Consider the following 24,379-nt stretch of genomic DNA (forward strand, 5'->3'; position numbering starts at 1 on the left):
GAGGGTGCAGCACCCCCGACCAGGAGGCCGCGGTCTGCCTGAGGACATCACCCCACTTAGCAGTCCCTAGGACAGCCCACTGCAATAAGCTATGAAGTAGATGCTGTAAAGTGACATCACTTATTTTTTTGCTAATCCTCACCTGAGGATTCTTCCCATGGCTTCTTAGAGAGAGTAGACAGGAGAGGGTGGGGCGGGAGGAGAGAGAGAAACATTGGTGTAGGAGAGACACATCGACTGGCTGCCTCCTGCACAAGCACCCCCTCCCCCAGCCAGGACTGAACCTGCAACCCAGGTACATGCCCTTGACTGGGAATTGAACCCAGACCTTACAGTGCGAGGGCTGGTGCTCTAACCACTGAGCACACCAGCCAGGGCTAAAGTGATATCACTTTTATTTACTTTTTTTTTTTTTAATCCTCACCTGAGGATAATTTTTCCATCTTTGTTCAGACAGAGTGGGGAGGAGCGAGAGGGTGAGAGAGAGAAACGTCAACTGGTTGCCTCTAATATGACTTCGACCAGGGCTGAGGACAAACCGCAACCAAGGTACGTGCTCTTGACCGGAATCGAACCCGCAGCTCACTGGTCCGCGGGCCGACGGTCTACCGCTGAGACACACCGGCCAGGGCAACATCACTTCTAGACAATATGCATCAAGGAAGCACCCAGTTCAGGCTTACGTTTCTAATTTGACAATGAGGTAGTTTTCTAGGAAAAATCAAGTTGCAAAGATCTGAAACTTTCTATAATTGAAAAGTTTTCCCAAGTACAGACTGACAATCCCCAGAAGTGGGGGCGGGGGGAAGAGATAAACCACAGAACTTACATGCATGTACGCATAACCAATGGACATGGACAACAAAGCCGGGGACGGGGAGGGGAGGGGGGGAGGAGGGTGTCAATGGGGGAAAAGGAGAAACATCTGTAACATAAATAAATTTTTTTAAAAAGTTTTCCCAAGACAGGTAAATTGTTATAAATTATGATGCTTTTCATACAGATACACAGAACTTTCTAACCCAGCTTTAAAAAAATAAGTAGTAATCAAGCTTTTCACTTTGTGCACGAGAGAGAAATAAAAAAAGTGATCAACAGGTAAAGCTGAGTACGTACTTAGTATGTTGATAGCTATACATATAGGTAAGCCCAGTACTCTACATATATTATTGTTTTTAAACCTCAAAACAAATCTAAGAGGTAGGGACTCTCCATTTCCATTCAAGGTATATTTATTGAGTGCTACGTGTCCTATGAACTACTCTAGGCTTGGGTAAAGAGCAATGAACATAAAGAATTTTAAAAATCCCTACCTTCTTAGAAATTATATTCTATTTTACTGTCTATGTCTTAATGGGTTGAGTGATTTCTCTCTGTGGCCACATCTAGAAGGGGACACAGACGGGATGTAAATTCAGACGTTAGACCACAGAGCACGCTCTGTCACTCAAACTGTGATTCCAGCATATATAAACCACTGCTCGAGGGGGAATTGTGTACATTTATCTATATTTTTCAGTAATCACGCTTGTTTTGAGAATTCTGAATAGCGTGCCACTCTTCTCATGCTGCTGCCCTCAGGGGCACACTTCTCCTTCCACCAACTGTGTGCATTTTAGAACAAAAGACTGACCGAGGCCGGCAGCTCAGCAGCATCCCGACAGCGAAAGCTGTGGGTTCGGCGTCCGTCCGGGCACATACAAGAATCAACCAATGAATGCATAAATAAGTAGAACAACAACAAATGGGTGTTCCGCTCTGCCCCTCTCCCTTCTCTCTCAAAAATAAATTATAATAATTTAAAGAATAACCAAGCTAAAAGAAATCAGATCTTCTCATTTGCTCCCTTAAACTATAAACCAAAAACCAGTGTTCCTGTTTCAGTCCGCGCCCTAACCCACTGGAGACAGAGGGTGTGGGGCTGGAACGGGGGACACGCCTCCTCACAGACGCCTGCGGGTTCCCCTTACCCCTGCTCTCGATCCAGGGATCTCACTGGGCCTCCAACTCGCGGCTGCCCTTCTCCTCCTTCCCTTACGGAGTTTCTTCCCTGTTAGAAATATCCAGAAGTCTCTGGTGATACTTGGGCACTCTTCATGTGAGTGAAGCACAGGAGCCTGACTGGACAGAGCTGTGGGACTCGGCAGGTGTACAGACCAGTGGGCGGGCGGCACCGCACAGTAACTGGGCAGTCCCCTGCCTGTGCGGATGTGGAGACCTTGCATGCTGCCCTGTCCCTGAACTTCTTTTTTATTTATTGATTTCAGAGAGAGAGAGGAAGGGAGAGATGGAAACATGGATGAGAGAGAACATTGACTGGCCGCCTCCTGCACACCCCCGGGGATCGGGCCCACAACCTGGGCATGTGCCCTGACCAGGAATCGAACCGGTGACCTCTTGGTGCAGGGTCGGCTTAGCCACTGAGCCACACCGGCCAGGCCCCCTGGAGTTTCTCAGAAAGGAGCCCTCCAGCCTCCTGGGGGAGGGTGTGCACCTCTGACCGCCAGTGCTCTGCAAACAGCAGGAGAGACAGCGGGCAGAAATTAAGGGCACATCTCCTGATCCCGCAGGTGGACGGTGGCTGAATCTCCATTTACAACATACTCCTCGACTGGATTCTCTCTACATCTGGAGTCTCACCGGTTCAGTTCCTCTAGACATCAACCGAGTTAGCCCAGGTAGGCTCTGCTCTGTCCAACACACACGCAGCGCTGCAAGTGTGCCCGCAGGCGCCCACTATGGACGTCCCAGCACCCACGAGCAGAAGTGAAGGGGCGGAGTCAACATGGTTCATTGGACCCAGTGGGTACAAGATGTTATGTCAGGGTCGCAAGTAGAGCAATGATTAATAAGCCACTGTCCGTTCTCTTCTTCCCACGTAGACTTCCAGACCTGGCGCGTCACCAGCGCACCAGAGCTCCGCTGGGACGAGGCGCCCGTCCAGGGCTCGACGGCCACCTTACACAGCACGTCTAAGTTACGCCGTGATAACAGATGACTCCACAACTTCAAAGGCTCAAGACAACAGAAGTTGACTTCTGCCTCAGGTAAGAGGTCCAACATGGTGGGACATCACCATCATCCAAGGCCCTAGGCTGGTCATCTTATTTCTGTTATCAAATGAAACACAAGGCTAAGCACTTCCCAGGTAAAGAAAGAGACCTGAGAATCTTCATGGGCTTTGGACTATGTCAACCCAGAAAGAATCCACACCTCCCTTCAAAGTCCACGGGCCAGAATCAGTCACATGATGCCACAACTTCAAGGAAACAAAGAAAGGAAATGTCCCCACAGGTCTAGGGTCAAAGAAATGGACGTGAAGGGGCACTGATAAGTCTTCACAGCAGACAGGCACCTGGCTAGGTAGACACAGTGGGACGGGGTCCAAGTCCTAGGTTCCATGCTCTAACTGGTTCTTGTATGGGACTTTTAACCAGTTTTTAGCCTTAACTCTTATCCCTACGTTAGGTAAAACTAAGACCTGCAATTATGGGGCCTTCAAAGGACAATAAAAACTGGTTTGCTTGCTAGCACGTATGGCTACCAGCCAAGCAGGGAACAAGCGTTCACTGGGGAGAACCGCAGGCAAATCTGAAAACGCAGGTAAAACTGGGCGGGCGGGCGTCATACGCCAACGGGAGGTGCCGGCGGGGGCCTGCACGCACGGCGCTGGGAGTTCGCAGGGGTCAAGCCTCTCTGCACCGTAAGAACACAGGCTGGCACTGGAAGGAGCCACCGCTGAGAGCGAGCAGACACGGGGGCGGGAAGGCCCGCACTCCGGTGCGCCATCACTCGGACCTGAGACCTCGGGGGCCCCGCTACCTTCTTAAACATGATCAAACATTTCTGTCTAGTTAAAAATGCTATCCAGAATCGCTGTATTTCCTTCTAAAAATTCAAGAAAACTGATTTTAAGATGACCCATAGGAAAGTTTTCGGATCCAAACCTCAAACAAGGTATTGTAAGATAAAAAACAAGGAGCAAAATGGCATTCTGACATAGAAATACTGATAGAACGCTGAAAACATCAGGAAGGGTACATAACGCACGAGAAAAACATCAGAACTGGAGAAACTCGGAAATGTGAGAACATGATGCAAAGGAGAATCAGAATTTAAAATTATTTATTTCAGAAATAAAGACAAAAAACAGAGAAACACGAAAGTGAACAAATACCAACAGGTAATGCCCTGAGAGAGGCAGAAAGTAAGAAGTCCAAGTCTCGAAATGGAAAAAGAAATGAAGAAATCCAAGGCTCCAGGGGAAGGGAGCAAAACCACTCTGCTCTCCTGTACAACAGCAATCACTGAAGAAACCTGAGCAGGGGACTAACTAATGAAAGCCACACCAAAATACTAAAAACTAAGAACTTTCCTAAGGAAAAAATGAAGAACTGAAACGACATGCTTGGGGCCCACCAGGCACATCTGAGAACACGGCGCAAACCATCCACGCACGGCGCAGACAGCAAAGCCACACGCGGGGCGACGGCAGACCCTCGATCTTGCTGTGATGTTCGGTCTCTGCGGTGGGGGCCCGGGCCGCACTACCCACAGGGCACGCCTGGATTTGAACAGGGACTTCGATTGGCCGTAAATGTACAGAGAACTCTAGGGCAACCACTGAAAAAGTTTTTAAAAAACTGTGTTAACAGATATGGTAAAAAGACACACCAATCCTTTTTTTTTTTTAAATTAATTAGTTAATTTTTGTTATAGGTATTTCTCCCCGCCCCACCCCCAGACAACCTCCTCTCTATCCCACCCCCGCCGCACCCCAACATTGTGGTCGATGCCCACTGGTTACGCACACGGGCAGGTGAGTTCTTTGGTTTATCTCATCCCTCCCCCCGACCCCCTACTCTGAGGTTTGTAAAAAAAAAAAAAAGCTGAATAAAACAGATCCAGAGACATAGAAAGGAGTATAGTTCAGACTGACAGACGAATTCTTTCTTTTTATCCTCACCCGAAGATATTTTGCCAAATATCTTCAGATAGAGGGGGACGGGGAGGGGGAAGAGAGAGAGAGAGAGAAACATCGACGTGAGAGGGACACGTCAACTGGCTGCCACCCACACGACCCCAACCAGGGCTGGGGACAAACTGCAACCCAGGTATGTGCCCTTGGCTGGAATCGAACCCACAGCTCTCTGCTCTGTGGGCCGACGCTCTAACCGCTGAGCCCCCAGTAGGCTGACACACTACTTCTTGATGAGCATGAATCGAACACCAAAGCATCCGAGTGCATGAGCTACGGAAACAGATCAGTGCACTATGCCGGCTGAAGACGCCCGCGCCCCCGTGAGAAGTGGGCAGACCCACAGGACGCTCACGGTGGACACAGGGGAACTCAGTAGCACTGCCAATGAACTGGATATAGTTTATATCTGTCAACTACTTCGTCCACCCAATGGCAGAACACACATTATTCTCAAGCTCACCTGGAACATTCACCAAGACAGTCCAAACTCTGGGCCATAAAATATACCTTAACAAATTTAATATAAATCATACAATGTCTCCCCTTAGACAGCAATGAAATTAAACTAGAATCAAAAACAGAAAAATAGCTAGATCCAAAAATACTTGGAGATTAAACAATGCACTTTTAAATAAAAAATGTGCCAAAGAAGCCCTGGCCAGTTTGGCTCAGCAGTTAGAGCTTTGTCCTGCAGACCATAGAGTCGCAGGTTCAATTCCAGCCAAGGGCACATACCTCGGTTGCAGCCCTGGTTGGGGTCGTGTGGGAGGTGGCCAATCGATGTGTCTCCCTCACATCAATGTTCCTCTCTGTCTCGCTCCCTCCCTCCCACTCTGTCTGAAAATAAATGGAAAAATATCCTCGGGTGAGGATAAATAAAACAAAATAAAAAAATGTGCCAAAGAAGAAATCTCAAGAGAAATTTAAAAATAACTTGAACCAAATGAAAATAAAAATAAAACTTTTCGAAATGTGTGGGACGCAGAGACAAAGTTTCAGCATTAAATGCATTATTAGAGAGAACATCTGAAATTAACCATCTAAGCTGCCACCTAAATGTACAAAACAAAAAGTAAATTAAATCCAAGGTAAGCAGATGAAAATGAATAATAAAACACATAAACTGAAAATAAGAAATTGATAAAGCCAAAAGCTGGTTCTCTGAAAAGATAAATAAAATGGAAAAAAAGAAAATCACCCAAATTACTAAGATCAAAATGAAAGAGGGTGTATCACTACAGTTCCACGATCATTAAAAAAATACATCAAGAAATATCATGAACAACTCTATGCCCAGAAATCAGACAACTTAGATGAAATGAACCAATTTCTTAAAAGGCATTATCTGTCAAAAATCACACATGAAGAAAAATATATAGGCCTATACATTTGATAAAATCGAATCATAATTAATAACTTTCCAAAACAGAGCAGCAGGCCCAGATTGCTTCTCCAGTGAATTATAGTAAACATTTCGGGAGATATACCAATTCTCCTCTAAATTCTTATTCAGAAGATAGAAGCCAAAAGAATATTTCCTGATTCATTCTCTGAGACCAGCATTACACTAATACCAAAATTAGACAAAAAAATTACAAAAAAAGAGAACTACAGACCAGTATCTCCCACAAATATATATACAAAAATCCTGAACAGAGTATTAGCACACAGAATCCAACAATATATAGAAAGAATTATGTATCGTGACCAATGTATCGTGACCAAGCGGGATTTATCCCAGGTACTCAAGGCTGGCTCTCCGTTTCATAAAATCAATCAATACAATATATCACATCAACATACTAAAAAAGAAAAACCACAGGATTATATCAATAGATGCAGAAAAAGCATGTGACAATATTCAATACCCACTTGTAATAAAAATTCTCAGCAAACTAGGAATACTAGAGGGGAACTTCCTCAAATTCTTTCTTTTTTTTTTAAATCCTCACCTGAGGCCCTGGCCAGTTTTGCTCAGTGGTTAGAGCATCGGCCTGCGGTCCTGAAAGACCCGGGTTCAGTTCCCGCTAGGGGCGCGTACCTCGGTTGCAGTTTGTCCCCGGCCCTGGTCGGTTGTGCGGGTGGCAGCCACTCGATGTGTTCCTTTCACATCGATGTCTCTCTCTCTCTCTCTCTGTTCCTCTCTCTCCCTCCCACTCTACCTGAACAAAAAATGGAAAAATGTCCTCGGGTGAGGATAAAAAAAAAAAAAAAAATCCTCACCTGAGGATATTTTTTCCATTGCATTTAGGGAGAGTGGAAGGAAGGGAGTGGGAAGGGGGAGACAGAGAGAGAGAGTGGTTGCCTCCCGCACGTACCCTGTCTGGGGCCAGGGATCAAACCTGCAACCCAGGTATGTGCCCTTGACTGGGAATCGAACCCGAGACCCTAGGGTGCACAGACTGATGCTCTAACCATGAAGCCACACTGTCCAGGGCAGAACCTCTTCAATTTCATAAAGAACATCTACCAAAAACCTACAGCTAAAACACCACCCTTAACAATGAGACATCCAAAGCTTTCCCACTAAGACCAGGAACAAGGCAATGACTTATCCGCCCTCTCACCAACTCCTTGTCAACATCATACTGGTAGTCTTAGCTAATGGAATAAGACAGGAAATAAAAGGTCTAGAGTGGAAACAGAGAGAAAAAAGTCTGTTTTCATTCAGAGATGACACGACCGTCTATGTAGAAAATCCAAAAGCATCAACAATAAAAAACTCCGAGAACTCGTAAGCAATTATAGCAAGGTTTCAAGATACAAAGTTAATATACAAGTCAACTGCTCTCCTTTCTGCCAACAATGAACAACTAGAATTTGAAATTTAAAACCTATCATTTATGCCCTGGCCGGTTTGGCTCAGTGGTAGAGCGTCGGCCTGCGGACCCATGAGTCCTGAATTCGATTCCAGCCAAGGGGATGCACCTCGGTTGCAGTTTGTCCCCAGCCCTGGTCGGGTCGTACAGGAGGCAACCAGTCAATGTGTCTCTCTCTCTCCCTTTCTCTCCCTCTCTCACTATCTGAAGATAAATGGAAAAATATCCTCGGGTCAGGATTAAAAAACAAACAAAAAACAAAAACCTATCATTTACATTAGCACCCCCCCCAAATGAAATACTTAGGTACAAATCTAACAAAATATATACAAGATCTATATAAAGAAGACTATAAACTGAAGATAAATTCAAAGAACTAAATAAAGGGAAAGATAGTCCATGTTCATGGGCAGAAAGACTCAACATTGTCAAGACGTCAGTTCTTCCTGATTCGATCTACAGAGTCAACGCAATCTCAACCAAAAAAAAAACCAACAAAAATTATTCTGTACATCTTGAGAAACTGATTCTAACGGTTATATGGAGGGCCAAAGACCCAGAACAGTCAGCACAGTGCTGAAGGAGAACAAACAGCTAGAGGGCCGATGTTACTCAACTTCAAGCATTACGATGAAGCTCCAGTCAAGACAGGCTGGCACTAGCGGAAGAACTGACAGTCGGGCCGATGCAAAGAGGTGGGGAGCCCTGACATCACACAGGAGCAAGGGCCACGCAACGGAGCAAAGCCTCCTCAGCACCTGGTGCTGCAGCAGCCCGGCATCCGCTAAAACACAATCTAAACACACACCTTCCGTCCTTCACAAGAAGTAACCCAAAAGAGGTCACAGACCTAACTGTAAAATGCAAGACTCTTAGAAAATAACATAGGAAAACAACATAGATGATCTTGGGTTTGGCAATGACTTTACAGATAAAACACCAGAGACACAATCCATAAAAGAAATAACTGATAAGCTGGACTTCATTAAACTTTAAATTCTAATCTGCAAAAGATAGTCAAGCAAATAAGAAGACAATTCACAGTCTAGGAGACAATATTTGCCAAAAATACATGAGCACTGTTATCCAAAATAAAGAAAGAATTCTTCCAACTCAACAATACGAAAACCGTCCAATTAAAAAATGAGCAGAAGCCCTGGCCGGTTTTGCTCAGCGGTTAGAGCGTTGGCCTGCGGTACAGAGAGTCCCGGGTTCGCTTCCCACTAAGGGCATGTACCTCGGTTGCAGTTTGTCCCCGGCCCTGGTTGGTAGTGGGGGTGGCAGCCACTCGATGTGTCCCTTCACATCGATGTTTCTCTCTCTCTCTGTGTTCCTCTCTCTCCCTCCTGCTCTATCTGAACAAAAAATGGAAAAATGTCCTCGGGTGAGGATAAAAAAAAAAAAAAAATGGCCCTGGCCGGTTTGGCTCAGCGGTTAGAGCGTCCACCTACAGTCCGGAGAGACCCGGGTTCGGTTCCCGCTAAGGGCATGTACCTCGGTTGCAGTTTGTCCCCGGCCCTGGTTGGTCGTGCGGGTGGCAGCCACTCGGTGTGTCCCTTTCACATCGATGTTTCCCCCTCTCTCTCTTCCTCTCTCTCCCTCCCACTCTGTCTGTACAAGAAATGGAAAAATGTCCTCGGGTGAGGATAAAAAAACAATGAGCAGAAGACTTGGACACCTCACCAAAAAGATGTACAAATGGTAAGTGAGCACTGAAAAGATTCAACATCACATGTCATTAGAAAACTGCAAATTAAACAACAGCCGGATGTCACAAAACACTTACTAGAACTAAACACACAGTCCAGACCTCACAGCCCTTGGTATCCCAAATGAGCTGACAGCGTATGTCCACAAGGATGCTTGCAGCAGCTGTAACCCTAACTGCCCTGCAGTAGGTGACGGATAAGCAAGCCGCGCACCTCCCACAGTGGATTACGAATTACTCAGCATCAGAAAGCACTGAGCGATCCAGCCCTGAAGGGACGGGGAGGAAGCTTCAGTGCGCAGACTAGGTAAGAGAAGCCAGTCTGTGTGACTCTGCCTCCCTGGTGTCCTGGAAAAGGCAGAGCCGGGACATCAGTCGAGGTCAGAGGTTGCCAAGGTGGGAGGGACGGATGAACGGGCAGAGCACGGATGTTTTTAGGGCACTGAGGTTCTTCTCTATGACCCCACAGTGAGGGAGGCATCTCACCATGCACTTGTCAAAACAGACACACAGTAGGGTGAACCCTACTGTAAAATAGGGACTTCGGGCGATGACTCCATGAAGTTCATGAATTTTAACAACAGCACCATTCTGGCAGCAGCTGTTGATCACGGAGGAAGGTTATGGCAGGGGTGGTATGTAAGAAATCTCAGGACCTTCGGCTCAGTTCTGCTATGACCCTGAAACTGCTCTAGCAAAATCTATTTAAAATATGCGTGTGTCTTAATGGTGTATTTTTCTTTTACCTTACTAATATAATTAATCAATTTTGGTACACATATTTTCAAACTTAACAACTGTGAGATCAGGGTGCATCTTTTTTTTATTTTTTTATCCTCACCCGAGGACATTTTTCCATTTTTTGTTCAGATAGAGCGGGAGGGAGAGAGAGGAAGAGAGAGAGAGAGAAACATCGATGTGAAAGGGACACATCGAGTGGCTGCCACCTGCACAACCAACCAGGGCTGGGGACAAACTGCAACCGAGGTACGTGCCCTTAGTGGGAACCGAACCCGGGTCTCTCTGTACCGCAGGCCGACACTCCAACCACTGAGCCAAACTGGCCAGGGTGCAGGGTGCATCTTAAAATCAGTATCACATGATGGTTTACTAGGTATCACTTTTTCTTCCTTAATGATACACAGAGTAACAGTACATCAATACCTGTGCATTACACAGATATGTGCGCCTGAGGGTTGACAAAAGTGCATCCCAGAACACACAGCTTACCTTCAGAAAGAGGTGAGCCTGCTAGCACTCAATCAATTATCTTTCATATGCAAACCTTGTCAGATATAACAAATACGACTAGCAGCCCGGCTGGTGGGGCTCAGTAGCTGAGCCGACCCACGGACCAAGAGGTCGCCCGTTCGATTCCCAGGCAGGGCACATGCCCAGGTTGTGGGCCCAGTTCCCAGTGGGGGGCGTGCAGGAGGCGGCCAATCGATGTTTCTCTCTCTCTCCCTCTCCGTTATTCCCTCTCTAAAGTCAATAGAGAGAGTTTAAAGGCTAAGATCAAGTGTAGAATCTGCGCTTATCCATTTAATAGGAATAGCAGACTGGCTTCCAATTAAGTCATCAGTTGATTAATGTCTTCAAGATGCTCCTAAACTTCAGCACTATTACTTTATATCTGTGTGCCACTCACTGGACCAGACATTTTCCGTCCTAATCTAAACAGAAAAGTTTTCACTCAGATGCTGTCACGAAGATACAAGAAGTATCGTCTGTACAACCCTCGGGTGCATTGGGGGCGCCCGTTTCTGGTGCTGAGCGAGTTTCACACCCACCCATTCGAAAGCCTTCCATCAGAGCTGTCAAGCTATTGCACTACTTAGCTGAGAGATATCTCATTTTGGAACCTATGAGATAAATGCTGGCTTCATTCACCACTGCTCCTTCTACCACAACTAATTCTCTGATTTTTCCCTTGGGTCATTTCTCCAGGCCTCCAAAACTTTCCTGATCTGGCTTTACACTCATCTCTAAAATTACTTTAAAACTCAAACAGATTCTCCAATGTAGAAATATCCTTTTCAAATCAAAATCCATGCCTTCTCATTGAAAACCAGTCACCTGTCCACGTCTGCTCCACCAGTAAAAAGGGTGTCACAGAAAGTTACAGCCCGTTGTGGGCAGAGCCACCACCTGACAGAAGGGCCCTCGGAAACACCTGCCCTGACTCCACTCACGAGACAGTCACTCTGCTTTCTTGACCGTCCCAATCTGCAACTAGAAAAATGTACTGAGAGCATCCTTGAAGAAATGTCAACGTTTCCTCAGCCCAATTCTAGGGGGGAATGCAAATGACTGGTGGGAAACAATTATATCTGCGTTAGCCAGAGTATATAAAAACCTTCTCTGTTTGTTTCCTGGGTGTGATACCAGTAAGCTTACTTTTGCTTACATGTGTTCAATTAAACTGCAAATGAATTTGTGAATGAGTACGTTCAAGAATCTAAAAGTTAACAAACTGAGCCCTGGCCAGTTTTCTCAGTGGTTAGAGCATCGGCCCACAGTCCAGAGAGACCCAGGTTCGGTTCCCGCTAAGGGCACATACCTCGGTTGCAGTTTATCCCCGGTCCCGGTTGGGACTGTGTGGGTGGCAACCAGTTGAAGTCTCTCTCTTCCTCCCCCCTCCCCTCTCTCGCACGCGCTCTCACTCTATCTGAAGATAAATGCAAAAATGTCCTTGGGTGAGAATAAAAAAAGAAAAAGAAAACTTATCACTAAAATTAATTAATTTTCAAAAAACTAATTTTCAAAAAAAATAATAAATAAGTAAAAGTTAACAAATTGATAATACCCTCAGTGAGAAAGTCTTTAGGAATTATAAATCAGTAATTTGATAGGGTGTCAGTACAGAGGTGTATGCACTTTTCAAAATGAACTGAGCTGTACATAAAAGATCTGTGCATCTCACTATATATATGTATATATATATATGTGTTTTTTTTTAAACTTAAACAGCAAATTGAATGTTAAATGGGGGGAAAATTCTGTGTGGTTGAATTAGAATGGGAGGAAATTGAATTATTTTAAAAAAATAACATATTTTCACCCTGGTGGGTTTGGCCCATGGACCGAAGGGTCATGAGTTCAATTCCTGGTTAAGGGTACGTACGTACCTGCCCAGGTCGGGGTCAGGCAAGAGGCAACCAATAGATGTGTCTCTCTCACATCGACATCTCTCTCTCTACCCCCTTCCCTCTTTCCCTCCCTCCCACTCTATCTTAAAAGTAATAATAGTCAATGAAAAAATATCCTCAGGTGAGGATTGAAAATAATAATGTATTTCCTAAATATGTTCAATGAAAAAGACTTGGAGAACGACACCAGTACCAATGAGAACACTGCGCGTTCAGATCTTGGTTTCTACACATCATTTCCCCACTGAGAGACCTGGGCTGCTTAGAGACATGACTGATTTTGCCCCACAGATAAAGCAAAGAAGGTCCAACATGAGCCTGGAACGGTACTGTGTCAGAAAGTAAAGAGGTGCACAGACCCAAGATGGGGCCACATCCAAAGGCCATCAGAGCCAGAGTGAAGGGACTCCCACTGTCGAAAGCTCGGAATAACACGGACGCCGAAAACATAAAGGCTGCGATGGATTCCAGCCACGGAAGCAGAAGTCCACCGGCCCACTCTGCCGAGGGCCGAGCAGGCAGAGGGAATGAGCAGGTGCGAGGACGCGAAGGGCTCCTGCAGCACCACGCAGAACGACTGACGCAGAGCCCACGAAACCGAGACCACTGCCACCACCACACAGCAAGCACCAGTGCGCTCCAAAGGGGGCGCGTGTTATATGAGGGACAGACAACTGCATGATCTTCAAGTGCCTCCCCAAAGGCAAACAGTGACTGGACAGCGGAGAAACAGGTAACACCTCAACCTGGTGATCGAAATGAGTATTACCCATGACAGCGAGGACAGGCATGTCCTGCCTCTGAGTGTGATCCCTGAAAAAGACGTACCACCATTTACGCAGAATTCTGGCCAGCGATGCACCACCTAAATCTAACAATGAGAAAACATCAGACAATCCCGAATGAGGGGTACTGTATAAAACAACCAGCCTGCGCTCTCCACAAAGGTTCACGTCATGGAAGACAGACAGCTAAGAAACTGCTCCAGATGAGAGAGACAGGACAACCGAGCCCCTGCTAGGGGGAAGGGACGCAGGAAGGACTTAGCCAAGACAACACAATGCTATGGACTGCAGATCGAACTACTGAATCAATGCTGACTTTCCTGAATTTGGTGACCAAAATCAGAACACATATGAGATCATCTTTGTTCTTGGAAAACAAACTGAAACAGTTAAGGATCAAGGGGTACGATCTATACAACTTACTGTCTCAAAGAGTTCATTAAAAATAAACTATGTGTGCAGACAGGTAAAGGAAAGAGGGAAAGTCAGAGAACAATCAATACAAATGTGAAAACTGTAAACAACTGATACATCTAGGTAGAGTACATGAGAGCTCAATATGCTGCCCTTGCATCTAAGTATGAAGTAATTTCAAACTAAAAAGTAAAAATAAAAACATAAATGGATTAAATTCATACGTTGATGTCCTAAGTCTCAGTACCTCAGCATGCGCCCTTATTTGGAGACAGTGTCTTTACAGAGGTCATCACTCTCTCTTTACTAAGTGCTTTTGCCCTGGCCGGTTTGGCTCAGTGGTTAGAGAGTGTATGCCCGAGACTGAAGGGTTGAGGGTTCGATTCCCGATCAAGGGCACATACTTGAGGTGCAAGTTCAATCACCAGCTGCAGACAGGGTCGTGCAGGAGGCAACCAATCGATGTCTTTCTCTCACCGCCCCCCCCCCCCACTTCCACTCTATCTAAAAAGAAAACTATGGAAAAATATCTTCGGGTAAGGACTAACAAATAAGTGCTTTTAATTTAAACTAAATCCCAACCAAGAATATACTAAAATTAATTTAGCAAAGTTATCATTATCTAAAGATCATATAATATATAAATTTTAAAATTCCCCATTAGAATCAACTAAAAAATTATTAAAACTAAAGAGTTAAATATGTTTAATAGTTTAAATATATAACAACGTATTTGTATATTAACAAAACAGGTTAAAAAATACAATGGAAAATAATCTTTCTCACAATAGCTCCTAAAATATAATATACTGGAAAAGTTTACTGAAAGCCAAAAAAGACTAATAAAAGAAGGTACACCGTTTTATGACTGAGAAAACAAAATACTGTAAAGATGTCAGTTCTCTCCAAATCAATCGATAAACGTTAACAGGCTTGGAAAAATCAACTTTGGAATACCGTGAGCTTTGGAAAAGCAACAAAGAAGATCTGCGTTCCAAGTGTTACAATATACCGACAGCTGCCCTGCAGTATGGCTCAGGGATGGGCTGGCCCGCAGGCCGCAGGGGTCTGGGTCTGCTCTGGTCAGGGGCTCACACCTGGCTGCAGGTCTGATCCCCGGTCCCTGGCCAAAGTCGTGCGTAGGCAACCGATCAGCATGACTCTCTCACACTGAAGTTTCTCTCTTTCTCTCCCCCTCCCTTCCTCCCACTCTCTCCAAAAGTCAGTGGAAAAATATCCTAGGGTAAGGATTAACAAATATATATATGCATGTATGTATATGTGTGTGTGTGTGTGTATACATACGTACATACTTAAAGCTACATCAATATAAATAGTGTGATTCTACTGTCAAGAGACAGATTATATGAGAACAAACACAGATCCGGATATATAAACACACACACATATAATAAAAGCTGCATCCTAAATCAATAAAAGGTGTTGAGAGAATTTGCTAACCGTTTGCTAAAAAACTAAACTGGATCCTTACCTCAAATTAATCCCAGATAAATAAAAGGTTAAGATGTAGAATGTGAAACCATAAAGGAACTTGAAAATACTATTGCAATGGCAAGGAATTTCTAAGTTTGACATCAAAAGTAGAAGAAAACATAAAGAAAAAGGCTGATGTAATTGTTATTAAACATAACACTGACTAGAACTTTTCTGTTTTATGTAGCAATCTTAGAAGCCTGTACCATTATTGCAAATGTTGGTACTTTCAGATGTGTGGCTAAGGCAGTAAGATCAGAACATCTTAGTCCACCCATCTGACTTTATTTTTATTTTATTTATTTTTATCCTCACCCGAGGACATGTGTTTTTTTTTTGCATTTATCTCCAAATGGAGCAGGAGTGGGGGGCGGGGGAGAAACATTGACGTGAGAGTCACATTGACTGGTCGCCACCCACACAACCCCAACCAGGGCAGGGGACAAACTGCAACCAAGGTGCGTGCCCTTAGCGGGAACCGAATCTGGGCCTCTGGTCTGCGGGCTGACATTCTAACCACTGAGCCAGACTGGCCAGGGATGACTTCATTTTTAAAGAGTACAATTTTCCATTTTGATTTGACAACTGGCTTTTCTATAACGGTTAGGAGGTTATTGATAAGCAAAATGTACTTACCTCCTTTCTTCCCCATTTCTGTGATTGCTATCTTTAGTTGGAATGAAAAGGTATCTAAAATCTGGGTAAATAACTCCCTACAAGCTGGTTTTAAGTTATTAAAAAGGATACAATGTTTTTAACGATTAAGTTAATATTCTAGGTGAAGGAGTAAGAACACCCTTCAAGATCCCCCTCCACACCTCCACCCACGCGAGTACACGGGATCTGCATGCCACCTGCACCCCTACAGGTTAAATCACCTATGGTATAAGCCAACGTTCGCTCCGTGTGGAAGAAAAAATGCTTATTTAAACGTGATATCGCACATCGAATCCCCAGCTGCTTCCCCTTTCCTCCCTAAGAGTCCGCTGAGCACGTGTACCTGCAGCACAGGTGCGAGAAGACATGTGCCTAATGCAGTTCGGATCCTTCTACCTGATCATTTTCACTACCCAAATTCTCAATTATCTGTCCTTTCACACTTTACCCCGAAGATGCCGGACAGTAGGCACACAACCTGAGTCCAGACACTATTTCACACAGGGTTTAGGGGAGTGAAGTGCTTGTACTAACAAGAGAACATCCTCAGCCACCACCTGGGCTCAGCGGACAGATGCGGAAGGTGGCAGGGCCACCAAGCAGGCGAGGGTTCCGCGCAGAGGAGCCGTGTCCAGCGCCACCGAGGCGGGAGCTGAGGGCAGGGCTCTGGTAGCAGGGACGCCATCAGTGACACTGCAGAATGGTTCTGAGAGGTCAATGTGGTGGGCAGGGCACACAGAATAATGATGGCCGCAGGTTAGACAAGCAGAGGGAGAGGGAGAGGGAGAGGCGGTACTGCAGGTCACCACTTCCTGAAGCACGTGGCTGCCAGGCGACAGGATGGAGGATGACTGTCACCTAGACCTACACCAGAGATCGTCTGCCGACAGGAATGAGCCAATGAAGACCAAGACATAGTAAGAGGGGGAAAGACAGTCAAATTCTAATAGATACCATAAACAGACAGAACTTTGTGACTATCAATTTCAATGGAAACAATTTAGCATTTTTGTATAAGCTGCCCTGTAAATTTCTTGGTTATATATTTATTATTTATTTTTTGTTGTGATCCTCACCCGAGGATGTTTTCCACCGGTTTTTAGACAGAGTGGAAGGGAGGGAGGAAGGGAGAGCACAAGAGAAATACCCATGTGAGAGAGACACATTGACTGGTTGCCTCCCACACGATCCCAACCGGGCCAGGGATCGAACCTGCAACCCAGGTACGTGCCCTTGTCTGGGAATCAAACGCGAGACCCTTCAATGTGCAAACCGCTGAGCCAAACTAGCCAGGGCTTGGTTATATTTTTTCACACTTAAGAAATAATTTCTGAATCACTGGCATTCAAAACATTAATTTCTTTGCTCTCTAAACATCCTACGTTACAACATGCGTAAGAGATTTATGCCCAGAAAGTTCTCCCCATATACACACGAGGGTTTTCCTCACGGCAGCATTACTGATTTTATCATCATTTAGAAATGACCCTGCTGGTTTACGAATCCCTGTTCTGGTTAAAGCTCTCATTACACGTCTTTTCCACGTATCAGATTAATCACGTTCCTACTACACATTGTTTCCTAAACCTGAACTGCGGTCCTCTGACAGACACGTGCAGAAACGTGATTGACTTCCACGAAGAAGCACATGCTTTCGTGTTTTCCTGAAGCACAGACGACGCTCTCCTGGGTTACCCGCTCTGACAGCCACGAGCTGTCCCTGCGGGGTTGGGGGACAGCAGGGAGGGCCAGAGGTCAGAGCACCCCCTTAGCTGACTTCTGCAGCTGGGGAGCACAGCAGTGTTCTCTGCTGCCCGAGCCCCGTTCAAGACAAGCCAGAAATCTGGACTTTCTTTTTGTGAAATCCCAATTTTTAATCGTTTGCAACTAATTTTAGAAAATACAGTGCGGTCAAACATAACATGTCGAAGGCCGAACCAGTGCCGGCGGGCGACAGTTCACGGCGGCCAGGCCAGGGGATCCGGGGTCTGCCCCCGCACTTCCCTGGTTTGGGTCGTTCCTCCTCCAAGCGGAGTTAGCACAGGTCCTTCTGTGACATGCGAATTCAAAGTGAGGCTCGTGAGCTACCTCCTTCAAGTGCCGTTCCACATCCCTCTTCTCAAAGTATATACCATGTTTACATTTTGATGACTAGTTCGGGATGCAAAATAAACTCACCTTTACAGTTATCACTGCACGCGAGAAGAAGTGTTCTCACACCTCCAGAAGTATGATCATTAATGTTTACAGAGCACTTACAGTGTGTCCGGTGCATTAAGTATTTTTACACTTTGGTGTTTCGTTCAAGCCCGTGTTACCTTGAAGTGTATTTAATCATCTCATTTTACAGACGACGTGAGATAGTTCACGGAGTCCTCAGTGTTTGTTTCTCAGCATTCAGAACTGGGCAGAGGTGGGTGGCTGGCCTTGCTTTTGACAGGTCCCATCAATCAAAGTGTAGTCGGGTGGTCCTGACCCCCAGACTCACAGGAAGAGCCCTGATCTGAAGCCTGCCGATCGGGGTTCAAACACTGAGCAAGTACCCTCCATCCTCTAAACCCTCGTACCCACATTTGTAAAATAAAGATGCGACAGACCTTCAAGAAAGAGAATTATAACCATCTTACGTCACAGGAACAAAAATGCAAAGTAAAGGTGTTGAAAAAAATAGCAAAACCTATTTCAACCCCTCACATTCTTCAGTTTCACTGGTCTTCCAATCAATGAAACAGTTACTGACTAATATTTGCAGTCAGCTCTTCTTTTTGGTTAATATGTTTCTTTGCTCTAAAAAGATGAAAAAGTTTTACACAAACCAAACCTGTTTTATTAAAGAGGACACAAGAAAAAGAGCCCGGACTGCCCTGGCCGGTTTGGCTCAGCGGTTAGAGTGTCGGCCTGCGGTCCAGAGAGACCCGGGTTCGGTTCCCGCTAAGGGCACGTACCTCGGTTGCAGTTTGTCCCCGGCCCTGGTTGGGTCATGTGGGTGGCAACCACTCGATGTGTCCTTTTCACGTCGATGTTTCTCTCTCTCTCTCCCCCTCCCACTCTATCTGAACGAAATGTCGAAATATGTCCTCGGGTGAGGATAAGAAACAAAGAAAAAGGGCCCAGACTGCCGCCACCCACGCTGCCCAGCCAGGCCAGCAGCACGGGGAGCCCAGCGAGCCTCCCCATTCACAGGGCGCTGCCAGTTTCCAGAATGGAAACAGATCTTAAAGAAACATTCATGCTGCCCGGCCGGTGTGGCTCAGTGGCTGAGCGTCGACCCTGCACCAGGAGGTCGCCGGTTCGATTCCCGGTCAGGGCACATGCCCAGGTTGTGGGCCTGATCCCCAGTGGGGGGCGTGCAGGAGGCGGCCAGTCAATGTTCTCTCTCATCCATGTTTCTATCTCTCTCTCTCCTTCTGTTCTCTCTCACTAAAAATGAATAAAGAAAAAAATTTTAAAAAAGAAACATTCACACATATTATAACTTAATTACAATCATGAAGAGTGGTACAAAGGAAATCTAAATGCGGTACCAGATGGTAGCTTTGACAAAGGCGTGCAAGTTTACGTAAAAAGACATTACTGGGCGAAATCTAACCTCAGTATAATCAGGAAGACAAACCACTCTGTTACAGTAAGGAGGCTCCTTTACAAATACCCAGTCTGAAGGCTTACCTTAAAACCTTATAAATACATAATTCTATTCATATTTTATATATCCGAGCATAAGTTTCTATGTTTAAGTCAATTTTGATATTTCTGAAGTTATTCATTTCTCTATAAGACACACACATATAAATAATACAAAGTAAAGTATTTTAAAAAGTATAACCCTTACCAGGATTTAAGTCTAAGGGTCAATGAACATTTAAAATAATTAAAGCACATTATATATTTATAATTTTTAAAAAGCAGACCAAACCAATAACATCAAATAATGTGACGAGAATGGTTAAAATGCTTTTATTAACAACATGTAAAAATATATTGATTTTTCGTCTAGCCGGTGTGGCTCAGTGGTTGAGCATCCACCCATGCACTAAGAGATGGCGGGCTCGATTCTAGGTCAGGACACATGCCCAGGTTGTGGGCCTGATCCCCAGAGGGGGGCCTGCAGGAGGCGGCCAATCGGTGTTCTCTCTCATCGATGTTTCTATCTCTCTCTCCCTCTCCCTTCCTCTCTCTCTAAAATCAATAAAGGAAAAACAAATAAATAAATAAACAAAAAATAATTTTTCAAGTATGGAAATTGTTATAAACAGGACGATTACTTGGTTTTTACAGACATAAAAAGAACAGTGTTAGGAAGCTACAAAATTAAAGCACGAAAACAGGTCATCGTCTTCCAGTAAAACACCAGCACCACAAGAACAGACACGAAAGTTTTCAAAATACACTTAAGAAAATGTGTCAAAAATGTATCTCAAATCTCACTAGCAATGAATGATTTTTTTTTTTTTTTTTTTTTTAATCCTCATCCGAGGACATTTTTCCATTTTTTGTACAGAGTGGGAGGGAGAGAAAGGAAGAGAGAGAGAGGGAAACATCGATGTGAAAGGGACACATCAAGTGGCTGCCACCCGCACGACCAACCAGGGCCGGGGACAAACTGCAACCGAGGTACATGCCCTTAGCGAGAACCGAACCCGGGTCTCTCCGGACCGCAGGCGGACGCTCTAACCGCTGAGCCAAACCGGCCAGGGCGCAATGAATGATTTTTATGTCAAAATAATAAATAGCAAATATACAAAGTGTTCAAATCAATAAAAGATTCAAAAGTCAAAAACATCTCATGAGACTTATCTCCATTTTCCCATTTTCTTTGAGGTCTACCTACATGTAATTTTTGACTATATAAATATATTCCCGTAACGGCTTAAATAACGACATTCCACCACAGCGTACTCAGTTCCACACACCCTTCCCTGCTTCACGCCGTCAGATTGTTTCAACAACACAGAGAACCACACCTCAGTTGTTTTGGAACAAGGTCCATATTTAGATACATGGAAGTTCAGAAGAACTAAATAAAGTCCAAGATGGTGCTGTCAATGCTATTCAACATAAAATATGAAAAATTCATAAATCCCAACAGACTGCTTCTCTTGGTCCTTCCAAACAACCACCTTTAGAAGGAAGAATGAACCATAGTATGAGTCATCTAGTCAACCCCATTTGGCGGGACTCTGAGATGTGTGACAGCTGCCTGAGAAAGCTGTGGCTGACCTTCTAGCACGGGGGGCGGGGGGGGGGCCCGCTCCACTCTCCCCATGTAGGCAACACCCACCTCGCCAGGTTATTTTAAAGATTCACAATATCGTCACAGTACTTAGCATACCACAGGTGAACATACGGCAGCTAGTGTAAATATTTTAAATCAAATTAGAAATAGAGAACAAACAGGAAGAAAAATAACAGTACAAAGGGGCATGATAAGTCCTAGAGCAGAACAGAACAAGGGAGAAATAACCTAGAGCCAGAAGAAATGAGGACTTCAGGGAGGAAGTGAGACTCAGGCTGAGCCCACCAAGACTGGGACTTACCGGACAGGAAAGAAGTCGAGGACTAACAGAAGCATAGACAAGACTGGAGAATCAGGACCACAACACAGAAAGCCGAATCCACTATCATATTATCTAGCAAAAATATGTAAACAACTTAAAAGTTATGAGCTAGAGAGAATGACAGCATAAAACAGAACATCAAGATCCAATGCCCAATCACACATTTTTATCAGCTGTATCTTTCTCTTTGAAAAAAGTATGCTGGGACAGTCTGTTTAGAAAATATGACACTTATTCCCCAAATACTAAAACGACTGACACAATATGACTATATTTCTATGATGGAATCTGATTACTAATTATAGTGACTTTCTCCAGAAAGTATTATGCAAATTGATGACCATTAATACAAGTAAGACAGAAATTAATACTTTTTAATGGACTGAAAATGTTTAACAAAGGTATAAGCTTACAAATAATGCTTAAGCTTCTTACACCCTCATTCAAATTTTAATGACCAAGTTGTTTAAAAAGGCTTATATTCTAATTAAAACTGAACTGGAAAAAATTAACATAAAATGGTCACATTAACACTAAGAATGTGGCACTGGGATTTTGATGAGTGTTTATGTGAAAAAATCTCTTTAAGGTCTTCACTTATCTGACAACAGGGAGGAAGTAAAACTAAGGAAACAGTGTAACAGCTATGGGACAGTTATGGCCAAGCTTCTGCAAGAGCAGCGAGGGCCATGCTATGCCAACAGTTACTTTCTCAAAATAAAGTGTAATAAGCTTTCCAAATTTAATTCAACATTAATCTGAGTTAAATTTATGTTTAACTGCAACATTAAAATGTAACTTATAGGCCTCTCGAAGAAAAAAAATCTTTTTATTTTTGCTTTTAAATAGTCAAAGAAATGACCTTTAGGGTTACGCCGGAGGTAAAATATATGAAAAGCAAAGTCTTGGACAGAAGGCGATGCGGTGACTCTACAAACACCTGAGTGAATGGGGCTCTCTGGCCTGTGGGGCACTGTCTGTCTCTGGCTCCCTGGGGGGCCCACAGGGTGGCACAGGCTACTCCAGCCCAGCCAGGGAGGCTCCAGGACAAAGAATGTGTAACCTGATCACGTTTCCTTCTCTCCTCCTTCGCGGCAACATTTAGAAAGTAATTTAACCTCGCAAAATGGCATCTTTGTACTGCTTAAGGAAAAAAAAACCACACACACACACACACACACACACACACACACACCACATCTATTCGCTATTACGATGTACAGGGAAAAAATAAGGAATCAAATCACTTTTTAAAAATGTTTTTTGCTTAATATGTATAGTGATATTTCTGTGTCAAACACAGAGTACAGACACCAGCAGATTATAAACGAAGACTCCACTTGTGCTACTTGAATGTTTACTAACCAAGATCGAAAAAACAGCTCAGGTTTTACGAACAATCAGTCTTATTAATTAATACAAGGTAGACTCAGTATTTATTTTGTGAAGTTTTCAGAAGATGAAATAATTAAGAATACAAAAAAGATCTAAATAAATTTGAATTTTAAATCTCAGTGACTAAAAGAATCATGCAAGTTCATACTTTTCATTTATCCTAATTTAATAAAGGAGGCAAGTACGTCTAAAAATCTGGAAAGCAACAATAAAAACCTGAAAAATATTTGCTAGCCAGATATCAAAGGAAGTATTAAACATTTTAACCATCGGCAAAATGTTTAAAGATTTTCTAAAATTAGTACTATAAAAATGTTATATAATTTGTATAATTTCAAAGCCCTTCCGCATTCATGACATGATTTGAAACTCACAAGAATTAGGTGGTCACAAAGCTGCTCACTGGAGACAGTCCCAAAAAGTCTGGTAAGTGTCCTGGCTAGTCTGCAGCCCTTAATTATTATTTCTAGGTCAACAGGTACTGCTGAGCATTATCATCCCCATTTACCAGAGGAAACAGGTTCAGAAGAAATAACCTGCCTGAGGTCACGAGGTGAATACACCTCAGGTCCAACTCCAAGTCTTGCCCCTTGACCACTACAGTAGCCCTTATACACTTATCAAAATTCATCTAAATAAAAGGAACAATTTAGTGTTATGCAACTGACTATAAACAACTGCGGTAGCAGAATGGCGGCCCCTCAGAGACACCCACACCCTAATCCCTGGAGCACAGCACTGTGCTACCTTTCCTGGCGAAGGGACTCAGGGACTCTGCAGGTGTGATCAAGATGACAGATCTTTAAAGGGGAGGTCACCCTCCCGGGCGGCACCTAATCACCGGAGCCGTAAAAGCAGAGCACCTCTCCCAGCTGTGGTTAGCGTGAGAAAGAGATGACGAGGGGTCGGAGAGATGCGGCCTTGCTGGCTCCGAAGATAAGGAGGAAGGAGGCTGTGAGCCAAGGGCTAAGGCTGGCCCCTCCGGCCGGAAGGGCGGATCCGATTCTGCCCCAGAGCCCCCTGGAAAGGGTGCGGGTCTTTCTGCTCACACCGGAGCCGCCTGCGCGGGACTTCTGACCCGCACACCTGTAAGGTAGCAAGATGCGTGCTGTTCCAACCGCAAGCTGGGCGGCCTGACCAGCGCCACTGACCTCCCGGCACCCATGGGAGACGAAGACGCCGACCACACTGTACGACGGCCGCTCCAGCGTCTGTGTCCCTGCACAACTCCGTTCAACCCCCAGGTGACGGCTGAGAGGTGGAGCTCCTGGAGGAGACAGAGCAGGCACAGGGCGGAGGACACCAGGACGGCCGGCCGTCTGTGGCCCAGGGAGCCGGCTCCCACCACACGCCTCACCTGCAGCACCTCACCTGGAACTTCCGGACTCCAGACTGGGAAGAAAATGTCTTGTTTATAAGCCG

At 44.8% G+C, this 24,379-nt stretch overlaps 1 protein-coding gene across 1 annotated transcript in view; it reads right to left on the reverse strand.

The window, feature by feature from the left end:
* BMPR1A (bone morphogenetic protein receptor type 1A) overlaps nucleotides 1-24,379 on the reverse strand; it is a 152,706-nt gene that overhangs the window by 91,050 nt on the left and 37,277 nt on the right. The gene's annotated exons all lie outside the window — the stretch shown is intronic.

The sequence above is a fragment of the Molossus molossus genome, unplaced genomic scaffold, assembly GCF_014108415.1.
Source record: "Molossus molossus isolate mMolMol1 unplaced genomic scaffold, mMolMol1.p scaffold_m16_p_17, whole genome shotgun sequence".
NCBI classification, from domain to species: domain Eukaryota; kingdom Metazoa; phylum Chordata; class Mammalia; order Chiroptera; family Molossidae; genus Molossus; species Molossus molossus.